At 44.5% G+C, this 21,920-nt stretch overlaps 1 non-coding gene across 1 annotated transcript; it reads left to right on the top strand.

Annotated features, from left to right (window-relative positions):
* The first annotated feature begins 2,195 nt into the window (after positions 1-2,195).
* Positions 2,196-2,300, top strand: LOC116583818. The gene has a single exon (XR_004282917.1). It is a non-coding gene; the product is annotated as a U6 spliceosomal RNA (small nuclear RNA).
* The last annotated feature ends 19,620 nt before the right edge of the window (positions 2,301-21,920 follow it).

A 21,920-nucleotide genomic window follows, 5' to 3' on the forward strand; every position in this document is an offset into this window, starting at 1 on the left:
TCTCCCTTGTTCTCTGCACCTTTCAGAGTCTTCATATGCTTTCATGTTTATTATTTTATGTTGTTTGTTCAACCTCTACACCCAGCCCGGGGCTTGAAGTCAGGACCCAGAGACCAAGAGCGGCCTGCTCTTCTGAGGGAGCCAGCCAGGTGCCCCTGTATCCTTGCTTTATCTACAATGTCAAGGGCTTTGAGAAATAGCAGAAACTCTTCTAGAAAGCAGATGTCCTTGGGGCTCCTGGGTGGCTCAGTGGGTTAAAGCCTCTGCCTTCGGCTCAGGTCATGATCTCAGGGTCCTGGGATCGAGCCCCGCATCGGGCTCTCTGCTCAGCAGGGAGCCTGCTTCCCTTCCGCTCTCTCTCTGCCTGCTTCTCTACCTACTTGTGATCTCTGTCTGTCAAATACGTAAATCTTAAAAAAAAGAAAACAGACGTCCTTGACTTTTTTTTAAATCATGAATTCAAACAATATAGGCCAAAGGTAAAAATACTTTCCCACTCTCAGTCTCCTGCAGAATCGAGAAAATGGGAAGCTTTGGGGCTCGAGGATAGTTGTCTGAGGCAATATTAGCCTTGGCTTTATTATCCCTCATTTGGTTGGGAAAACCCCAAATACACATTTGCCAAAGAGTGTTTGTGGTACCTAGCTTCCCTCTTTTTATTTTCTTTTTTTTAAGATTTTACTTATTTTGTTCCTTCTTACTCAGAGGATTTTTTTTCAAGTGAAGCTCCACAGAGCACCTTCCTCGGGGTCCCATGGAGATGCTGAACCAGAGCCCAGGATTGGAGCCTCAGAACTTCTTTTTTTTTTTTTAATTTATTTTTTATTTATTTTCGGCATAAGAGTATGCATTATTTTTTCACCACACCCAGTGCTCCATGCGATCCGTGCCCTCTATAATACTTCTATTCCTTTTTTTTTAAGATTTTATTTATTTATTTGACACAGAGAGATCACAAGTAGACAGAGAGGCAGGCGGGGGGGGGGGGCAAGCAGGCTCCCTGCTGAGCAGAGAGCCTGAAGCAGGGCTCGATCCCAGGACCCCGAGACCATGACCTGAGCCGAAGGCAGAGGCTTAACCCACTGAGCCACCCAGGTGCCCCCAGAACTTCTATTTCAACAAGAATCCCCTGTCCCCATAGGTGCCTGAAGATTTGCAAACCACGAAGCTAGCCAGTGATAGAGTTGCTGCAACCAATGAGACCAAGGATGGAGTCTTACAGGGGGCCTGGACGCTCTCCTCTGGGGGCTGGTACTCATTCGTCAGGGCCTCCTGGGAAGACTGGGTCAACCACTTCCACATCCCCCTCACTCACTTACAGTGCCGCTTTGCATAAATGATATCTTGAAAGTCTTCAGCTCGTGTTGTGCCAGATTTCACTCGCCCTCCATCTACTGCAGCTGCCCTGAACAATCTTTCTAGTAAACCTATCATAGATAATGAAAGTAGTCTGGTGGGATTTGTTCTCAGGGAAATCATACTGGGTCCAGTGAGCAGAAAACCCTCTTGGAAAAGAATCCACTGCAGATTGTCTCCTGGCATCAACATCAAGCTGGCCAATCTGTCCATTTCCACTGGCGCTTCTTTCCTGTTTTGAAACCCGGGAGCACAACCGCCTCTCTTCCAGAGGCTTCTAGACCCTCTCCAACTCTCCACATTGATGGAAACAAGAGTATCCCTACGAGTGGTTTCAAGGTCTCATTTGCAGGCACTGTCAGCAGTCTGAGAGATGGCATTTGTCTAGACCAAAGACTTGAACTTGGTTAAAGCAGTGAAATACTCTTTTCTTTTTTTCTTCAAAGATTTTATTTATTTATTTGACAGAGATCACAAGTAGGCAGAGAGGCAGGCAGAGAGAGGGGACGAAGCAGGCTCCCTGCTGAACAGAGAGCCCTATGCGGGGCTCGATCCCAGGATCCCAGGATCATGACCTGACCCGAAGGCAGAGGTTTTAACCCACTGAGCCACCCAGGCACCCCTACTCTTTTCTTTTTATGATTTTATTTATTTATTTGAGAGATAAAAACAGCATGTGAATGGGGGGAGGGGCAGAGGGAGAGGAAAAAGCAGCCTTCCCACTGAGCAGAAAGCCCGGATGCATGGCTCGATCCCAGGACCCCGAGACCATGACCTGAGCCAAAGGCAGATGCTTCACTGACCAAGCCACCCAGTCGCCCCCAGAATCTCCATTTTAAGTGCTCACTTTGGCAGCACATGGACTGAAACTGGGAATGACACAGAGATTCGCGTGGCCCACTGCAAGGATGACACAGAAATTCATGAAGCAATTCCATGTTTTTCTTTTCAAAAGAATCTCCATCTTAACAAAATCCTTAGGTGATGCATATGCCTGGTGAAGTTTGAAGAGCACTGGGTTAGACTGGTCAATATGAAAACTTCCCCTTGACAGAAAATACAGAGACCAAGTGAGAGCAGAGGAGTTCTGGTCTACCCTTATCACTATGTCATGGTCATTTGTATGCTTTTCTCCACTGTAGTCTTGCTCTTGACAGAACTCCTAAAAAGTTCTTTATGGTGCTCATCGTATGTAGTGTGAAGTCTTCTGAATCCTGTTCATGCAGATCTATACCAGCCTCCGGTGTTTCTCATGGCCTTACATGTTCCTTTCCAAATATAACCTGCTAAGAACTGAAGGTAAAGGATGCTTCTTCATCAAGAAACTACAAAGCACAATACTTCCCTGTATAGAAAAATCTGTTGGAATCCAGGCCACAGACCAGTCAGAAGGAGTTGCTGTATTTCTTTTTCTGTGTAAACCCTCAAGCAATCCCCGATTGTCAAAAGAGTCTAAGACCTAAGACTGGTCCCCAGAGGATCTTGCTATTTATTCCAGAAAAGGAGACTATCCCACCCTCCTAAACAATTGGTGGGAATGCAAGCTGGTGCAGCCACTCTGGAAAGCAGTATGAAAGGTTCCTCAAAAAGTTGAAAATAGAGCTACCCTAGGACCCAGCAATCGCACTATATGGTATTTATCCCAAAGATACCAATGTAGTGATCCAAAGGGGCACCTGCACCCCAATGTTTATAGCAGCAACGTCCACAATAGCCAAACTATGGAAAGAAACCAGATGTCCATCAACAGATGAATGTATATATATACACACACATGTATATATATGCACACACACACCACATCTTCTTTACACATACACAAACACACGCACACACACTGGAATACTATGCAGCCATCAAAAAATCTTGCCATTTGCAACAATGTGGATGGAACTGGAGGAGATTATGCTGAGCAAAATAAGTCAATCAGAGAACGATAATTATCATATGATCTCCCCGATATGAGGAAGTTAAGAAACGAAAGAGAAGAGCATGGGGAAGGGAGGGAAAAATAAAACAAGATGAAACCAGAGAGGGAGACAAACCATAAGAGACTCTTAATCATAGCAAACAAACTGAGGGGTGCTGGAGGGGAGGGGGTAGGGGAGATGGAGTGGGTTGGGTGGATGGAGTGGGTTGGGTGGTAGACATTGGAAAGGGTAGATGCTATGGTGAGCACTGTGTATTGTGTATGACTGATGGATCACAGATCTGTAGGGGGGCTGGGGTAACGGGATGATGGACATTAAGGAGGCACGTGATGGAATGAGCACTGGGTGTGAAATGCAACTGATGAATCACTAAATTCTACCTCTGAATCTAATAATATACTACATGTTAATTAAATGAATTAAAAGTTAAAAAAAGATGTTAGTCGAAAGATCCTTTCTTAAAAAAAAAAAAAACTATTCCACCTGTTGTTCTTAGTCAGGCGTATACGTTTCTTAGTTAAGTCTCTGTGTAACCGCATTTTCAAGTGCCCTGCCCCCTACCATTGATTTCTGGGAGCCCTGCCCTATTTTCCTATTTAAAATATTATAGAAAATAGAGCCCTGCCCTATTTTCCGATCCAGCTTCCACTTCTCCCCATCTTCCACTTGCAAAGCTACTTCCAGAAATCCCATTGCTCGGTGTCCCTAATGAAACACCCCTGTCCATGCTAACAGTCCTTTCTGTAGCTCCTCCTGAAGCTGGCAATCCCGGGGTGCCCTCCCCGGTCTGTGCCGCACTCTGGCACCTGGGTTTTGAAATAGGTCTGCTTTTGTTCAGTTTCTCGCAGCCTCCCTTAGGCAGGTCCAGCGACTCAAGTTTCTCCTTTGCTCAACCACAGAAGTTCCAGGTCTGGAAAAGGACTCGATGCCATTATGATCCTTCCTGAGCATCTCTTATCTTTTTTTTTAAGATTTTTATTTTTTTTATTTATTTGACAGAGAGAGAGAGAGCGCACAAGCAGGGGGAGAAGCAGGCAGAGGCAGAGAGAGAAGCAGACTCTCAACCCAGCAGGGAGCTCAACGCAGTGCTCGATCCCAGGCGCCCCTCCTCTTATCTTTTTCTAGCTCTTCTCACCACTGAAAACTCTTCTTCTCTCAGCAGGACAAAGCAAATGACCCCACAGATATGAATGGATGCAAACAGACACTGAGGTGTTTGGGGAGAAGAAGGAAGAAGAGAAACAGACACTATAAACTTTCATAGCGACAGGCCTCCAGGGAAGTCATTCAAAAGTGCCCAGGTATGGGGCACTTGGGTGACTCAGTCAGTTAAACATCTGCCTTTGGCTCAGGTCGTGATCCTGGAATCTTGGGATTGAGCCCCACATCAGGCTCCCTGCTCAGCGGGAAGCCTGCTTCTCCTTCTCCCACTCCCCCTGCTTGTGTTCTCTCTCTGGCTGTCTCTCTCTGTCTGTCCAATAAATAAATAAATGAAATCTTTAAAAAAAAAAAAGTGCCCAGGTAGCCATACATTTGGTTTAATTTCCCTGCATTTTGGGAATCTCCCAGAGAGCTAATTATTGATTGCTGATCTAATTCCTTTATAGTCGTGAACCTACTCTGTGTTATTTTCATCCTCTTAAATGTGTTGGCACCTTCTTTATGGTCCAGCCTAGGGTTTCTCAGGGCGAATGCTTCACACTTTAAAACAAAGCATATTCTGCTGTTGCTGGGGGAGAGAGCTCTCCATTTCCGTTAGGACAAGGTGATGAATGGTGTCTGAACAATTAGCTACTTCCTCTACTGATCACTGAGGAAGGAGTATTAAAGTCTCCAAATATAGGGGCGCCCGGGTGGCTCAGTTGGTTAACCGGCTGCTTTCGGTTCAGACCATGATCCCAGAGTCCTGGGATCGAGCCCTGCATTGGGCTCCCTGCTCAGTGGGGAGTCTGCTTCTCCCTCACCCTCTGCCTGCTGCTCCCCCTGCTTGTACTCTCTCTCAATCTCTCAAATAAATAAAGTCTTCAAAGGAAAAAAAAAGTCTCCAAATATAATTGTGGTTTTGTCTACTTCTCCTTTAAATTCTACCAGTTTTTGCTTCACTTCATATTTTGCAGCTCTATGGTACATGCACACTTAGAGTTATGCCTCCTTATGCACTGACCTTTTCGTCATTACAAAATATCCCTCTATATCTCTGGCAATGCTCCTTGTATTAAATCTACTTTATCAGATGTTAATATCTATATACTATATATTATATATAATAATGTTATTATAATATATGTAACATATATACATATATAACATATAACATACGTTATATATAACCATGTTATATATAATATAAATACTATATTGAGATATATATATAGTATATAGCTAAAATAATATAGATTTCTTACGATTAGTGTTACTGTAGTATGTATTTTTTTATCCTTTAACCTAAGTTTCTTATAGGCAGTCTTCTTCTTTTTTTTTTTTGGTCAGTCTGGCAACTTCTGCCTTTTATTTGGAGTGTAGGCTACATTTATTGCACCATGTTAGTGTAGTATTCTTTTCAAGTAAGCTCGGAGCCCAATGTGGGGCTTGAACTCACAACCCTGAGAGGGTCCTGTGCTTCCAGGAGTACCCCGATGTAACGGCAAGGCCAGGAACATATAGGAGACACTACTGCAATATTCACCTAGGACCCACCTAGGACCATCCCCTGAAGACAGGACCACCAAAATAAATAAGTAAATAACAGTAAAAGGGCTAGCCTTTACTGAGCATGGACCATGGGCCAGGCAGTGTTGGAAGGGCTTCAGAAAGAAAACCCCATAGAACCCTCACCACCCCCCTGGGACGTAGGGGCCATTACTGTCGACGAAGAAACAGAGCCACAGAGACCTTAACAATGTAATCGAGAGCATGGAGTTAGAGTTGAATTTACATCTAGGTTCTTTGACTTGGCTGCCCTAAATTTTTTCACTTTAAACTTTCTATTCTGAAAAATTTCAAACACAGACAAAAGCAGAGCAATAGGGGCTCCTGGGTGGCTCAGTCGGGTAAGCATCTGACTCTTGAGTCTAGCGCAGGTCATGATCTCAGGTCTGAGATGGAACCCCACATCGGGCTCCATGCTGGGTGTGGAGTCTGCTTAAGATTCTCTCTCCCTCTGCCCCTCCCAACTCTCTCCCCAGCCCCCTTAAAAAAAAAGTAGAGCAAGAACCCCCATGTACTTTTCCCTCAGTTTGAACAACTATCAGTGCAAACCAATCCCTTTCCATCTATATCCACACTTGCTTCTCCTCCACCACATATTCTGAAGCAAACCCTAGATACCATATTATTTTATTTCATAAATACTTCAGTATATTTCTCTAAAAGGATTTTTTAAAGCATAACCACAATATTGTTATCACAACAAAAATACTAACAGTAAGACCTCAAAATTGTCAAAGATTCAGTCGGTATCTAAATATCCCTGAGAATTTCATGTATTTTTACAGATTTTTTTGTTCATGTCAGGATCCCCATACTGCAATTGATTGATATAACTTTTGAGTCCCTTTTGATCTATAGATCCCTCCAGCATTTCTTTTTTTCCCCCACTGAGTTTATCAATGTTAGCTTGTTTTTCTGTAGAGTCTCCCAGTGTCCATGGATTTTGGTGATTATAGCCCAATAGTGTTTCTTAAATAAACTGATAGTTAGATCTAGAGACATGAAAATCCAGGTTTGGGTTTTTGGCAAGACGATTTCATAGGTGATGATACTGTGTACTTTCATCAGAAATATGCAATATCTGATTGTCTCTCTTCTTGTGATGTTCACAGACATTAGTGAGGAATCACCTAGACCCATTGTTTCATTCGGGATTCCAAATGGTGATATTCTATCAATTCCATCTTCACTCATTAGCTGGAGTACTTCTATAAAGAAAAACTTCCCATCATCAAGTTTTTGGTCATGCTGAGGTATAATTTCATAGAAAAGACTACAGTGACAACCTTGCTGGTAGAGACATCCATCTATGTCCACCTCAAACTTGGGCTCCGCATGTTTACAATCACAGCTTCGGCCTTTCTTTCCAAAGCATATCTTCCATGCTAGTGTGTCTGCACCCAGCCTTGACTGCAGGGAAACTGGGAGAAAAATTAAAAAACACATAAAGTAGCAACCCAGGAGAGTCAACATCCATTTATATGGAAGTCCAGAAAGCAAGAAAAACAAGAGAGGGGAAGAAGGAATAAGAAAATAAAAGAAGAAGAAAATTTCTCATAATTGGAAGATTTTAGTTTGAAAAGACTACTGAGGCACAAGTAGAGTGAAAGAAAAGAAGACTTGTCTCTAATAATACATCCATGTGAAGTGTTACGATACTGAAAATAAAGAGAAGATCTTTAAAGCTTCTAGAGGGGAGATGCAACATGGGGGGTTAAGGGGGTAGGAGAAAAATGAATGAAACCAGATGGGACTGGGAGGGAGAAAAACCATAAGTGACTCTTAATCTCACAAAACAAACTGAGGGTTGCTGGGGGGGGAGTTGGGAGATGGGGGTGGGGTTATGGACATTGGGGAGGGTATGTGCTATGGTGAGTGCTGTGAAGTGTGTAAACCTGGCGATTCACAGACCTGTACCCCTGGGGATAAAAATACATTACATGTTTATAGAAAATAAAAAATAATTTTTTTAAAAGCTTCTTGAGGGGGAAAAAGGTCTATCTACAAAGAAATAAGAATCCTCATTGGCAACACTTAGATGCAAAAAAACAAAAACAAAAACCCACTAGAATAATATCTGTAAAGTTTGAGGGAAAATTACTTTGAACCTACAATTCTATATTCGTTAAATATAAGAACAAAAATTGAGGTCAACGTCTTCATGAGAATGGGCCACTTTCTTTCTTCAGCAGGACCACTTTCTGCCCCAGTCGTCTCTACTTCATTCTTCAGTGACAGAGGTGTTGTACCTCCACAGATAGCTTAACTTTATCTGGGGACCCCTTTTTGCACATACGTTCTAGAAAGCACTCCTCCAATGCACCAGGTCCAAATCCCCCTGTCCACTGCCCACCACAAGCTAACTGGACAACAGCCAAAAAGAACATATAAACCAGACTCTGGAAGAGGTTTCTGGTTACCACCTACCTTATCCCAACAAGATGACTGCGCCATACACATCCTCAAAGCCAGATTCGCTTATGACACTATGTGCCCATCTCCTAGAACACCTCCTTTTCATAGTGATCCCGGCATTCTGCCTCATACCAAGTAGCTGCCTCACAACCCTTTGCCTTCAGTCAATAAATGTCAGGTGCCTACTATGCACCAGGCACTGTGCTGGTTGAGACAGTCCTGGCTTCCCACAGGCCATGTGGTACCCTTGAGAAAATTTGAAAAACAACACTCCTTCAGACAGACATCTCGGTCCCAGGATGCATGACTTGGTGAGTATAGCTAAGGCTGAATTTCAATCCCCACAGGTCTTCTTGGCCAGATTCCCTTTGTGCAGTGAACAATCTGCACAACTGTACACAGCAGACCTACAGAGATTCAACAGTAAAAAAGAGCTTTGTCACTAACTAGAAGCATTCTAGGGTCTCCCAAGAAGGCCCATGGGACATCTACATCTGCCAACAATCTTACCTCACTCTCCTCCTACAGTGTCTACTCACATGGCCCCATTACAGATTTAGAGCCACTCCCTGGGCCCCATCACATTCCCAGAGATTGTGAACCCTGTCACCTTCATGTCTAGCTTCTCCTTTTCCATGTGTATTCACCTTGACTTTCAGAAAGGGACGAATTCCTTACTAGACCCAGCTGGTCTCAACACAACCCAACACTCCACCCTGCACCCTACACCCTTGGGATTCAATGTTGCAAAAATGTTGTCCAAAGACGATGCTCTTTTCACCTTAACCTTAGACCCAGCCAGCTGAAGCAAAACACAGTGAAAGCGTCCCTATATAGAACACATAAAACCTCAGTCCAAAGCATCTGTGTTTCCATTTTCCCCCAGCATTTAAGGCTTCCCCCAAAAGCACTGCCAGGGGCTTGGCTGATATGTGGATGGCTAAGAGGGCTCAGTGAAGTGGTCTCTCCTGGAGAAATGGCAGGTTTACCCCAAGATGACTCCAGATCCTCTGCTTTGATCCAGAGGAAGAAATGCTAAAACCAAAACACCAAAATCCCAGCCGTGTCTCCTGTGCTGTAAGTCTAGACAGTCTTAGAAATGTGTCCATGATGAGAATAGCCCTTCAGGGCCTCATCTGGTCATTGAAAGCAATGCTGAACGGGAATTCCCAAGCCAGTCCTCCCTGTAGGTAAGTGGCGGCCCTTACCAGGACCTGGAGATATTGGGAGCTCCCGGGGTGCCTGGCTGGCTCAGTGGGTAGAACATGTGCCTCTTGATCTTGGGGCCATGAGTTTGAGCCCTGCATGGAGCATAGATCCCACTTTTTAAAAATTTAATTTAATTTAAGGAAAAGATCCTAGAATCTCAGGTTCCTGAGTTGCACCATCTGGGTTCAACTCTTGCCTCCCCCACTTAGAATCGGAACTACAGAAGAACTTTCTGGAGTCACAGAAAGCACAGAGGGCCTGGACACCAGACAAATCCCTGTTCTCCTCCTTACCAGTGATCACCAGTCTTTTCAGCCTGGACTGCTGAAAATCTTTGGGATGGGAAATGGAATCTCCCCCTCACAGGGTTGTTAGGGGGCCTCCTTGAGAACACGTGGGGCCTGGCCTACAGTAAGCAGCAGCTAACTCTTGGGCATGGCGTTGATTACTCCAGTCCCTTTCTCACGCCCTGGAAATGCACTTGTCTGCATAAGTATGTGAGCACCGTCCCCTCTGTGAGCTGGGGAAGTGAGGGACAAATTTCTTTCCTTCCATATGGATTCAAGCAGCATGGTCCCTGAGAACCTGTGGTTTACGTGAAAGAGACGGATGTATCTTTCACCCAACTGATACCAACTGCATACCTCAAAAAGCACGGTGTGGGTCTCTCTGCGACTCCCACTGAGGAGGTGCTCGGGACAGGGATGACTTTTGGCACGCTACAGCCCAGCCTGCTGGAGACCCCAGAGCGGCATGCTGGGCTGCAGAACTCAGACTGGGGCCAAAGTGCCAGCCTGTGCCAGCCAGAGAGGGAGATTACCCAATCAGTTTGAGCCTTTGTTTTCTTCCACTGCTGTTAGCTTTTGAATCAGGGTTAAAGAGCCTTTCTTTAAGGCAAGATTAAAGTGGAGCATGTTGGGGGTTCCCAGCCAGCTCAATCAGAGGAGAGTGCTGCTCTTGATCTTGGGGTTTGAGCCCCATGTTGGGCACAGAGATTACATAAATAAGTAAATGTTTTTAAAGGGAACAGGGATTGTGCCCATGTTTTCTTCTAATATCTGTAAGGTTTCAGAGATTACACTGGATCTTTGATTCATTGAAAGTTTATTCTTGTGTACGGTATGAAGGTTGGATCTCACTTTTGTATCTTTCCAGATAGGTAGTCCATATATCTAGAATCATTTATTTAAAAAATCCATTTTGGGGGCACCTGGGTGGCTCAGATGGTTAAGCCTCTGCCTTCAGCTCAGGTCATGATCGCAGGGTCCTAGGATCGAACCCCACATCGGGCTCCCTGCTCAACAGAGAGCCTGCTTCTCCCTCTCCCTCTGCCTGCTGCTCCCCCTGCTTGTGCCCTCGCTCACGTGCTCTCTCTCTCCCTCTCCATCAAATAAGTAAATAAAATCTTGTTTCAAATTTTTTTTTAAAAGTTAATTCTTCTATGCTGTTTGAATTTTTATCATGAAGAGCTATCAATTTTATTTCAAACAAAACGAAATAAAATGTATCAGTTCCTCAACGTTCCTGAGTACTCTGGTCAATGCCCCATGAATTATGAATTTTTCCATTCGGCCTGGGGGGAACAAGCATTATCTCCCTCTCATCGTTCCAGATGGTTCATTCCGTAGCCTCCAGTATTGTCCCCTCAAGTGTGTGCTGCTCGGTAGAGCCTGTCTCCACACAGCGCAACTCTTTTCTCTCCGGCATCCTGTCCTTCCGCGGTCTCCCTGGACTCTTAGCTCCATCTCCTGAACTCAGGGGTCCACCGAGCTCCACCTCAGCTCTCCCCCCTACACTGTAGCCTAAAGCTCTCTGAAGAAAATAGGCTGAGGCGATTCTCGGGCTCCCCATTTTTGCTTCCCTTCTCCCTGTGGTCGCTGTCCTTCAGCATCTGATGTTCAGTGTCTGCAAAACCACGGTCTCGTGTATTTGTGTCTGTTTATACTTCTTGCCTCATGCAGAAGGGTCGATCTGGACCCTGTTGTCCCATCTCAAGTCTAGACATGGAAACCCCCTGTTATTTTCTCAGAGTGGCTAACCAGCTTGCCCAAGTTCCTGCTAGTAAATGGAAGAGCCAGAACGAGAACTGAGATCTCCTGACCTCGAACCTGAGCTTGAAAAGAACCTGAGCTTGTAACGAACCTGAGCTTGTTTCTTGTCCATCCAGCTCCGGGGGCAACTTGACAGAGGAAGCTGAATCTACCGGCCACAGACCAAGTGAGCAGAGGTGCCCTGAGGGTCTCTGCGAGGTTCAGACCATCTGACCAGCCAACCCCGCCCATCCCTGATAAATCAGGAAATACATCCCTGTGCACTTAAGTGTGATGCTTCCCAGGAGACACCACTGGGGACAGAGGGGCAGGTACCACTGTCCCTGGCCACAAGGCTCTGGTCTAGTCGGAACAAAGACTGTGGGTAAAACATTTGTATCTTGATACCCTTGTAAGGGCCTATTTAGCCAGAGCGACTCCATCTTGGTTAAAAGCCATTTTGTTGTTTGTGCAGTAAAACTTAAATTGACCCTGCCCGACCCCACCCCCCCGAGAAACTTACTTAAAACTAAGTCTGGGAAACCAGTAAAATATGGTCGGCCAGTTCCTAATAACAGAGCCCAGAATACAAGGCCAGGTCAGCCAGTTCCTGATAACAGAGCCCAGAATACAAGGACAGGTCAGGCCAGGTGGAGACATCCAATCAGTAAAAGTACACATACTGTCTCCCTAACCACCAAAGAATGTAAACTCTGCCTTTTAGGCGCCAAACTTGAGTGCCAATTCTGACCAGAGTAATAGGTTAGTTCAAACAGCTACTATAGGGTAAATTATAATTCAACTGGCCACCTGCGTGTGACCTAACATGACTATGCAACTTTCTCTGTGTGTTACAATCTCACTGGCCACCTATGTGTGGCCAAGCTTTTGCTCTATAAAAGGTAGTCTGTAAGATGGGGAGGGGTAGCTCTCTACAGGGGCGGCCCTGACCGGTCAGTCAGTCGATTCTAGGTTTTTCCTATATATACACGCCTATGGTAAAGTTTAGTTTAGAAATTAGGCAGAGTAAGGAGTTAACTATGTAGCTAATATTAAAATAGAACTATTATAATACACCGTCATAAAAGTTGTATGCATGTGGGCTCTCTCAAATTATCTTACTGTCCTGTACACCCCCTTCTTGAAGGGGTGGTCTGCTCCTTCTAGAATGTGAGCTCACAGGCACAGTTTGTCTTTATTATACTCACCACTGTATTCTCAGTACTTAGAATAGTGCCTGGCACCTAGTAGGCGTTCAATATTTGTTGAATGAATGAATCAATGAATCAGGAGTGATCCAGGCAGAGGAAGAGTGTGTGCAAAGATCCAGAGATGAAAAGGGGTGTGTGGCTTATTCAAAGAATTTTAAGGTTTTTTTTAAATATTTTTTAATTTATTTGACAGACAGAGATCACAAGTAGGCAGAGAGGCAGGCAGAGAGAGAGAGAGAGGAGGAAGCAGGCTCCCCACTGAGCAGAGAGCCCAATGTGGAGCTCTATCCCAGTACCCTGATATCATGACCTGAGCTGAAGGCAGAGGCTTTAACCTACTGAGCCACCCAGGCACCCCAGCAATTCTAAGTCTTAAGGAGAAAGATCAAACCAGGAGAGTGGCAGGGATACCTGGGTAGCTCAGTTGGTTAAGCATCTGCCTTCGGCTCATGATCTTGGAGTCCTGAGATCAAGCCCTGAGTCAGCCTGCCTGCTCAGCGGGGAGTCTGCTTCTCCTTCTCCCACTGCTGCTCTCCCTGCTTGTGCTCTCTCTCTCTCTCTGGCTCCAGCTGAGTCAGGCAAAGCAGACAGGAACCAGAGGGGGGAGGACTCCATGGACCAGAATGAGGATATTGGACTTCAGAACAAGGAAAATCCACTGAAGAGTTATTAACCAGGGGAGCGGTGTGAGCCTAGTTCGGCGCCATCATTGGCTGTCATAGAGGAGACGGCTTGCTGTGGCAGTGGGGTGGGAGCGGGGGTGAGGCTTGAGGACTGGAGGCAGAGACACCAGTAAGAGGCTTCTGGAGCAGTCCAGGTAAGAGATGATGATCTCAGAATAATTTGGGCAGTGCCAATGGATATGGGGGGACAGAGAGAGAGAGAGAAGTGGAAAGATCGTTTGCTCAGGAAGGAGACTCGGGAAACTCTGATGATGGAACAACAGTAGAAGGGGTTTTGGTAAGAGTGTGGTCATCTGTGCTGACTGTTGCTAGGAGGTCAAGCTACCGAGGACCGAAAGGTGTCTGTTGGAATTAGTGACATGGCAGGAGCTTGCAATCTCGTCAGGAGCATTTCCACAAAATGGAGACAGTGCCAAGCCTCCGGTCCATGCAAGTGACAAGTGAGTGGGGTCTGAGGACATGGGGGTCTCTTTACATGTCCACAAAGTGCCTGACACCAAGTAGGCTCTCAGTACTTTTCCTCTCTCCTTTCCCTGTATTTCTTTTCTATTTAAGTAAGCTCCACACCCAACATGGGACTCAAACTCATGATGCCGATATGAAGAGTCGCACGCTCTCCCGCCTGAGCCAGCCAGGTACCCCCGCTTTCCCTGTATTAATGGTGTTGCGCATCTGCAACAGTTTTGTTGATTAAACTCTAGGTAAAGAAAAAAATGTTAAATTAACATAAGACCATCAGCAGTCAAATATTTACTATTCCTTTGGTATCAGGTTTCCTAAGGTAAAATATTAAATTCAAATATTAATGAGGAAAACAGCTGGCATTGAATATTCAAGCTCCCAGAGGACCACATTAATGAATCATTTTTAAAGCCGGACAGCTTCCCACTTAATCTGTTCAAGGAATAGGAACACAGTCATTTCTCAATTATTGTTTTATAAAATGAATGTAAATTTCCCATTAGTCTGTTCCTGAAAATGGAAACAGCCTTTTAGCATTATAATAATAAACGAAATTCAGGCATGGACCTAGGGCAAAAAGGAGGCAGGAGAGACAGGGTTGCAGCTTTCCAAGATGAAAAACATTCTGCAGCTAGACGGCTGTGATCGTCGCATAGCAGTATGAATGTACTTGATGCCAATCAAAGGTACACTTAGAAATAGTAAAAATGGCAAATTGCATGTTACACATATTTTATAATTAAAAAAATAAACCATTAAAAAAAAGAAGGGGGGGTGGTTACAGGGTGGGGGGAGGAGGCCGGGGTATGAGAGAACTAGGGGCTGGGGTGAAGGAGAGCACTTGTCCTGATGGGAACTGGGTGACGTATGGGAGCGCTGAATCACTATATTGTACACATACTGTACACCCGCAACTAACTGTAATACTGTGTGTTAACCCACTGGAATGAAAACAAACTTTAAAAAAAAGAAGAAGAAAGGGAGGATCACCCCCTACTTACTTTACTTATGGTGGAAGTTAGCAGAGAGGATCATTCATTCATTCATTCATTCGTCGCTGGGCGGATATTTACTGAAGGCCTGCTATACTCCAAGCACGTGTCTAGGTGCCGAGAATACTTAGCGAACAAAACAATGTCTTTTTCCTGGCGCGGAGCTTCCTTCCAATGGGGGAGAGAGCCAATAAACAAACAGGGGAGTATGTATTATGGGAGATAGTGATAAATGACCTGGAGAACGATAAGGCAGAGAAGGGAGAAACTGAGTGACAAAGACGTTGTGATTTTCTACAAGGAAGCCCTCGCTGATTAGGGGACATTTGAGTGAGGATTGGAAAGAAGAGCATTCCAGGCAGCAGAAATAGCCAAGGCCAAGGTCCCAAGGCAGAGAGAGGTTTGATGTGTTCAAGAAACGACAAAAAAGCCAGGGTGGCTGGAGTAGAGTCAATGAGGGGATAGGATAGGAAAGGACGTCAGAGAGGCTCAGAAGGGCACCAATCATGTGGGTCTCTGAAGGCGCCCGGAAGGACTTTTGGATTTTACTCGGAAGGAGGATGGAAATCTCGCGAGAGTTTGAGCAGAGGAGTGCGCTGATATTAATTTGGTTTTTTTTAAAAATCGCTCTGGCTGCTGCGTTGAGACTAGACTGAAAGAGAGCAAGGCACAAAGTGAGGAGAAAAATTAAGCAATTGTCATAATCCAGGTGGAAGAGATAGTGACTGAGACAGGGATGGTGGCCGTGAAGATGGTGATTAAGTGCTCAGATTCTGGACTTATCTAGAAGGCAGAGCCAATGGCATTCACAGGACTAGACATAGGCAAGGGAACATATAGGCTTTGTGTAGCCAAAAGCTTCTCTAACTTGGGGTCGGGGTGCTCTGTTAAGAAGAAGGTACAAAACTGTGGCACCTGGGTGGCTCAGTGGGTTAAGCCTCTGCCTTCAGCTCAGGTCATGATCTCAGAGTCCTCGGATCGAGCCCGGCATTGGGCTCTGCTGGGCAGGGAGCCTGCTTCCCCCCCTCTCTGCCTGCCTCTCTGCCTATTTGTAATCTCTGTCTGTCAAATAAATAAAATCTTTTTTTAAAAAAAGTACAAAATTAGGTACAAAAGTGAATCTTTATTTCAAACAAGAAAAGAAATCCCAATATATTACAAATTTTTAAAAGTTGACAACGGGTGCCTGGGTGGCGCAGTTGGTTAACTGACTGACTCTCCATTTCAGCTCAGGTCCTGATTTCAGGATCCTGAGATCCAGCCCCACATAGGGCTCTGTCCTTAGCATGGAGTCTGCTTGGGACTCTCTCTCCAACTTCCTCTGCTCCACGACACTGCTCGCTCTCTCTCTCTCTCTCTCTAAAATAAATAAATCTTTTTTTTTTAAAAGAACTGACAAATACTACAAACATCAGAAAACGTAGAAAATACTAACCTCCCGCCACACCCCTCCAAGGTCTTTTTCCTGTATTGCCAGTTGTGTACCATTTAGTCACCTGTCCATGTGATGATTTTGCAATCTTGTCTATAAAAGAATAGAAGGAAAATTCTCTCCTCTCACATAGTTGATCAAAATTTGTATTTTATTACTGATACTTCAAGTTCATTTTTATCATTGATAGAGTATTTAACTGTCATTGGGATAATAAGACAGGCTTTGACAGGCTGGTCTTCCTCTCAGTTTATAGATGTTGCTTCCTTCCTATCACATTTAAATTCTTCTGCATTAAAAATTGCTGAAAACAGGGATGCCTGGGTGGCTCAGTTGGTTGGACGACTGCCTTCGGCTCAGGTCATGATCCCGGAGTCCTGGGATCGGGTCCCGCCTCGGGCTCCCAGCTCCATGCGGAGTCTGCTTCTCTCTCTGACCTTCTCCTTGCTCATGCTCTCTCTCACTGCCTCTCTCTCAAATAAATAAATAAAATCTTTAAAAAAAATTGCCGAAAACATACAAAAGTGATCTGAAAATGAAGCATTTATACAGGCAATTAGAATGTGTTTAAAGGCTTGGGGTGCCTGGCTAGCTCAGTCAGCGGTGTGCAACTCAGCCTCGGGGTTGGGGCTTTGAGTCCCAGGCTTAAAATAAAAACTTTTAAAAAATCGGCACTGCATTGTATTATGTAACTGTAGAGTCAAATACTCTTAATATTGCATACATTGATTTATTGGTTAATTGGTTATTGGTTAATTATTGATTAATTGATTTATTGATTAATATGTTTAAGCTTTGGGGCACCTGGCGGGCTCAATGGGTTATGTACCTGCTTGTACTCTCTCTTTTGACTACTTTCTCTCAAATGAATAAATAAAATCTTTTTTTTAAGATTTTATTTATTTATTTGGAAGAGAGCATGAGAGGGGAGAAGTCAGAGGGAGAAAGCAGACTGCCCACTGAGCAGGGAGCCCAACACGGGACTCGATCCCAGGACTTGAGGATCGTGACCTGAGCTGAAGGCAGTTGCTTAACCCACTGAGCCCCCCAGGCATCCCATAAATAAAATCTTTAAAGATACATATACATGTTTAGGCTTTCTATGACTAGAACACTTGTTTCATCAAGCTAGTTCGCTATGTTCATGACACTTGAGTGTGCCATTCCCTCTGAAACTGCCAGGCTTCAACAGAACCGATCAATCAGATACACCAAAACATGATCCCATATGTCAAGAAGCAAAAAACACGCAAATTCATACATGGAGAAAATCACAGGCTTGTGTTCTGCAAACATGGGATTTTTGATAAATTCTAGTTCAAAAGATTCCCATAGAAATGTGCTATGGCCTCTACAGAAAACAGTATGGCATGTCCTCAAAAGCTTAAAAATAGAACTAGCACGTGATGTAGCAATCCCACTCCTAGGAGTACGTCCAATAGAATTGAAATCAGGAGCTCCAAGAAATCTCTACGCTCTCATGTTCATCGCAATATTATCTACAACAACCAAGATATGGAAACAAGCTAAGTGTCCACGGCTGGATGGATAAGCAAAATGTGATAGAGACGCACGAAGGAATATTACTCAGCCTTGGAGAAGGAAATCCTTTCATGGGCTACAACATCCAAGAACCTTGAGGACATCATGCCAAGTGAAATAAGTCAATCACGGAAAGACAAATACTGCATGTGTCAATGTATACAAGGCATCTGAAATACTTGAACTCAGAAGCAGAGAGTCGAAAGGCTGCTGCCAGGGGCTGGGGAGAGGGGGTCGTGGGGAGTCCGTCTTCCAAGCATATAAAGTTTCAGTTATGCAAGACATATCAGTTCTAGAGACCTTCCATAGGACATAGTACCGATCGTCAACAATAACGCATTATACACTTAAACCTTTACGAAGAGGGTAGAGCCTTATAGTAAGCATTTGTACCACAATGTAGAAACCAGATGGCGCATTTATAGCAGGGAAAGCTGCATTACTGAGTATATTAGCGATGGACGAGAATTCCCATTTTGACAAGGCAATGCTGGATCCTCCATACGCAGTTTTACATGGATAATGAGTGGCAGAATTTTTCACAAGCTAGTTTCTGGCTCTGTACGTTCCAAACCTCATTTCTCCTCAACCATCTGTATTTCCAGTACCAAGTGCTGTAGGGATAGATTAGTACCAAGACCGGACCTGTGGCCCTACACCATTCGTGAGCCCAGTGCGAAATAAGAGTGTTCCTAGAAACCACTCCTATGCTGGGATGACCTACAAGTGACCGCAAGCCTTGTAAATACAACTGATCAAACCCCAGATAAATGTAAGCCTCGTTCAACTTCCCCCCTTTTTAAATTTTATTTATTTATTTGACAGACAGAGATCACAACTAGGCAGAGAGGCAGGCAGAGAGAGAGTAGGAAGCAGGCTCTCCGCTGAGCAGAGAGCCCGATGTGGGGGCTCGATCCCAGGACCCTGGGATCATGACCAGAGCCGAAGGCAGAGGCTTTAACCCACTGAGCCACCCAGGTGCCTCTCAACTTCCCTTTGAATGACTTCCAAGTATCCACATCCACCCAGTGCCAACCCGGCCACGGAGGCAAAAACGACAGAGGCTAAGCTGGAGTGGAAAGAGACAGCTATCTGAACTGACTGCAATTAATTATTATTGTTAAATTTAAAAATATTTCACTCTGGCAAATTTTACAAAAGTACGTAGTCATGTCATCCCACTGTTAGGGCCTCGTGAGCAGCTGCCACAAAGGAGGAGCTCTGATGTTTAAGCTTCGTGAACTTTCCAGTGAATGTGGAACTAGATGGGGAGCATGAGGGAAAGGGAGGAGTCAGGGATGATGGCTGGGTTTGGGGCCTGAGCCAACTGGGGTTGCGGTGTTGCCGGTTACTGAGCTACAGAAGATAAAGAGAAGTTCTCGGGGTGGGAATCAGAAGTTTGGTCTGGGACAGGAGAAGCTGAAGATGTCCTTCAGACAGCTAAGGGGAACGACCAAGTAAGCAGAGACGGGAGTGTGGAGTTCATGAGGAAGGTAGGTTAGGGAGATGACAGCACAGGGGCTGTATCTGAAGCCTCGAGAAGGGATATGGGGTGGGAAAAGAGAGAGCTACCAGAGGTGGACCAAGACGGAGCCCTGGGAAACTCCAGCATTGGAGACACTGATGAATAAGGAAACTGAGAAAGAAGCCAGTGGGGCAGAGAGTAAAGCAGGAGAGTGTGGGGACGTGGAAGCCAAGTGAAAACAGTGTTTCAAAGTGGAAGGAGTGTTCAGATTTTTCAAGGAAGTCACAGGAGGACTGAATGAAACATTAGACCCGAGATTGAATGTTCACATCAGTGCAGTCAAAGATAATGGAGAACTTACCAAGAGTTGCCCAGAATGAGTCGAGAAAATGCAAGGAGCTGAATTACAGACACCGGACATACTTGGTGTTCGAAGACCTGCCCTTGGGCTTGTTCCCTATCAGCACATACAGATCTACTTGATTATTTTTTTAAAGATTTTATTTATTTATTTGACAGACAGAGATCACAAGTAGGCAGAGAGGCAGGCAGAGAGAGAGGAAGGGAAGCAGGCTCCCTGCTGAGCAGAGAGCCTGATGCGGGTCTTGACCCCAGGACGCTGGGATCAGGACCTGAGCTGAAGGCAGAGGCTTTAACCCACTGAACCACCCAGGTGCCCCTACTCGATTATTTTTAAAAGTTGTTTGGGCGCCTGGGTAGCTCAGTGGGTTAAGCCGCTGCCTTCGGCTCAGGTCATGATCTCAGGGTCCTGGGATCGAGTCCTGCATCGGGCTCTCTGCTCATCAGGGAGCTTGCTTCCCCCTCTCTCTCTGACTGCCTCTCTGCCTACTTGTGATCTTTCTCTCTGTCAAATAAATAAATAAAATCTTTAAAAAAAAAAAAAGTTGTTTACTGCTTGGGGCTCCTGAGCAGCTCAGTCCGTGGAGCGAGAGACGCTTGATCTCAGGGTTGTGAGTTCGAATCCCATACTGGGTGTAGAGATTACTTTAAAAAAAATTTTTTTAATCTTAAAAAATTTAGTGTCAGGATTATTGTATTTGCCCAGTTCCCCTTTGATGGACATTTATGTGGCGATTATAAATAATGCTGCAGTGAATCTGTTTGAACATAACGTTTTTCCACACATGCAAAATATGCCTCTAAAATAGATTTCTGAATTCTGACATCGCTAAATAGAGTGTGCACATTTCCAGTTTTGACGCATGCTGTCAAACTGCCCTCAATTGACCTTCTCATCAGTAATAATATGAGAACTGCCCTTTCCCCACATCATTTAAAGCACTGGATACTAATAACCTTTCTATCTCACCACTCTGACAGGTTTTTAAAATAGCAATGTAATTTTATTTTGCATATCTTTGATCACCAGTAAAGTACAAAAGCTTTTTGTGTTTATTTCCATTTGATTTTCTTCTTTTGTGTCACTGTGGGGACCTTTGTCCATTCTCCTATCTGAGCGTGTGTCCTCTTTTTATTCTAATCCATTTGTTAGTAACACGTTCATATACATGGCAAATATTTTCCCCAAAATGTTGTTTGACTCGAGATGTAATTTATGGGGTTTTTATAGCGTTTGGGTTTTTTCTATGTGGTCTAAGATTTCATTGTTTTCTTTTAATGGTTGCTGCTTTCCGTATCACAGCTGATCGTTTTTTAACCAGAGCCGCAGAAATAGATTTTAAGATTATTAACCCAAAGCTTAGAGAGAACACGTTCTCTTTTCATAGCTAATCAGACATCTGCAATGGGGACAAAATTGCCCCTCCCCACCCCCAACTTTAATCAAGACGTTTCTCTTTATATTATTGGCAAAAACTACCGCCTAATTGAGACTTCTGTGTACTGGATGAATGCGTCTGTGTATTTGGCCTCACAATGCCCAGGGGCTAATAGGACCATGTGCTTTCTCTAACAAACACGAGAACAGACATGAGTAAGACAGCCTATTATGGGCTTTTTCAGCCCTTTTGTAAAATATAACATTTGCAGCATGCAAATTACATAAAATGGTAATAATGCCGTTTTCTAGCTTTGAATGCATTTCAGTTCATTCTATTTATAAAGCAGACTTGAAATAAAATAATTCCATTTCAAAATATTTTTTTAAAGATTTTATTTTATTTATTTGACTGAGAGAGTGTGTGCAAGCGAGGGGGAGGGGCAGAAGGAAAGACTCTCTCTCAGGCAGGACGCAGAGCTCTATCTCACAACCCTGAGATCATGACCTGAGCCGAAACCATGAGTTGGATGCTTAACTGACTGAGCCACCCAGGTGCCCCCAAAGTACTTTTTTTTTTTAAGTTTTTTTTTTTTTAATTTATTTGACAAAGAGCTAGAGAGCACAAGTAGAAAGAGCGGCAGGCAGAGGGAGAGGGAGAAGCAGGCTCTCCATTGAGCGAGGAGCCCGATGCAGGGCTCAATCCCAGGACCCCAGAATCATGACCTGAGCCAAAGGCAGATGC

The sequence above is a fragment of the Mustela erminea genome, chromosome X (assembly GCF_009829155.1).
Source record: "Mustela erminea isolate mMusErm1 chromosome X, mMusErm1.Pri, whole genome shotgun sequence".
NCBI lineage: Eukaryota > Metazoa > Chordata > Mammalia > Carnivora > Mustelidae > Mustela > Mustela erminea.